This window comes from Entelurus aequoreus, linkage group LG02, assembly GCF_033978785.1.
Source record: "Entelurus aequoreus isolate RoL-2023_Sb linkage group LG02, RoL_Eaeq_v1.1, whole genome shotgun sequence".
NCBI classification, from domain to species: Eukaryota; Metazoa; Chordata; class Actinopteri; order Syngnathiformes; family Syngnathidae; genus Entelurus; species Entelurus aequoreus.
The window spans coordinates 80,618,313-80,620,934 of record NC_084732.1 but is presented as its reverse complement, the minus strand read 5'-3'; positions in this window follow the sequence as shown (position 1 = coordinate 80,620,934).

Sequence of the window (2,622 nt, the reverse complement as noted above, 5' to 3'; positions counted from 1 at the left end):
CTAGTGGCGACCCATCAGCGTTTCGGTTCTGCCACCCTGTACAATCAATGTATGTACTGTATGTATGTATGTATTAGTGTTGTCCTGATACCAATATTTTGGTACCGGTATCGGTACCAAAAATGTATTTCGATACTTTTTCGGTACATTCCGATACTTTTCTAAATAAAGGGCACCACTTTTTTTTAACAAAAAGTCTTGCGGTATATTAAACTTATGTTTCTTTTGCAATTTTTTTCCTTAAATAAAATAGTGAACATACAAGACAACTTGTCTTTTAGTAGTAAGTAAGCAAACAAAGGGTCCTAATTTAGCTGCTGATGTATGCAGTAACATATTGTGTCATTTCCCATTCTATTATTTGGTCAACGTTATTAAGGACAAGTGGTAGAAAATGGATTATTAATCTACTTGTTCATTTGCTGTTAATATCTGCTTACTTTTTCTTTTAACATGTTCTATCTACTCTTCTGTTAAAATGTAATAATCACTTATTCTTCTGTTGTTTGATACTTTACATTAGTTTTGGATGATACCACAAATTTGGATATCAATCCGATACCAAGTCGTCACAGGATCATACAATGATGCTCATATTCAAAGTCCTCATGTGTCCAGGGAAATATTTCCTGAGTTTATAAACATAATATACATTTAAAAAAAACAAATAAATATTTTGTGATGCGAAAAACTATCGATGTAATCATAGTAGTACTGGCAAGATACGCTCCTGTACTTGGTATCATTACAGTGGATGTTAGGTGTAGATCCACCCATGGTGTTTGTTTACATTTTGATGCCGGTGAGTAAAATTTGACCAGAACACAACACAACACAACACAAGGGTAGAATGTATACTATCCATGTATAAAGAAAATACTTCAGGCAGTGATGTAGTGGAGGGAATACAACCTGTTTGAGCCCACTGCAACAAGCCAGCTATTTTGACTACCAAATTCACCCAGTAATGTATAATTGCAACAATTATATAACAAGCTCTAAATGAAATGTGATGCATCTATTCCACAATAACTACATATGTATATGCTCTAGACCAGGGGTCCCCAAACTACGGCCCGTGGGCTGGATCCGGCCCGCTAGCGTTCAAAATCAGGCCCACGGGAAGTCCCAAGTATAAAAAGAAATACATAAAAAAAATAAAAAAATAAAAAAAATAAAAATTAAAATAAAAACATTTTTTTTCTGTTTTTTCTCATCCACTTTGTACCGCTTGCTACTCATGGTGTCTCCTAGCCGCTCAGGCAAATCATATTGTCTAAAAATGCATTTTCTCATCGATAACGTGACATCATCGCGCGCACGGAAAGTGCGCTATATATATATATATATATATATATATATATATATATATATATATATATATACACAGCCCGGCCCCCAGCCAAATTGTTTTAACTCAATGCGGCACCCGAGTCAAAAAGTTTGGGGACCCCTGCTCTAGACATTGTAATAATGACCAAAAAAAAAATATAAAAGACATTTTACTTACTTGAATCTGATGAATCCAGTCCAATGAAACAAATAGATATTGTTTGAAGGAAACCTTGAGAGGTTGTGTGAGTTCATGGCCAGAAGGCGTGACTTGTAAACAAATGTACGATCCAATAGCATTGTGAGACTGAACAATAGGACCCAATGACTATGTAAATGTGGTAATAAAATAAAATAAAATATAACAGATTGATTTTTAAGGATGGTTAAAAATGACATTGTAATTTTACAACAAGGGGTGTTACAGGGTTAAAACATTTCAATTTGTGGAAACATTTTGGCGGAAATTTAAAAAAATTCTGATCAACCAAAATTTTCACGACACCCCCTGCAGTACTTTTGCTGAGATTTTGTCAATTATCAGGAGATTCGGGACAATTGCCACTCCCCTTCAAATTAAAGACAGAATAAGTCCATTCCAGACGATTACTAATAAATAGGTTAGGGCTTTTCATACCTACCATTGTTCTCTGTTTGATTATATTCACTTGGTCCACATGGTTCTTGCTGATATTGTATCGGATCAATATCGGTATCGGCCAGTGCCGCAATATCGGATTCGCAGTGGAAGTGGAAAGGTTATATCAGGACACCCCTTATAATAAGGTTGCATGACGAGTGGTTAAGACGAGGAGCGTATGAGAGAGGCATGGAAGGGGGAGGGGTGCTGGACGTTCTACCAGAGACTTATGAATTATTTACCCCTGACATCAGAGGGGTAAAAGCAAAGCCCAGAACCCCAGCAACAAAGGAGAGAGTGTGCTCGGCTCTCGCAGGAAATACGCACAGTGCGTAAGTCTCAGGTGAGCAGAAGCCTAAACAAGCTGACTTTGGGTGAGAACGGCATCTTGGACTGGTTGCCATGTGACCAGAAGGCGCATATTGACCAATACAGTACAGTACAGTACAGTACAGTAAGTAAGGGACCATAGGGCGCACCGGATTATTTTTTATTTATTTCAGGTCTATTTTCATACAAAAGGCGCATTAAAAGGGTCATATTATGATTTTTTTCTCAATTGAAAACACTTCCTTGTGGTCTACATAACATGTAATGGTGGTTATTTGGTCAAAATCTTGCATAGATTATGTTTTGCAGATCATCTTCAA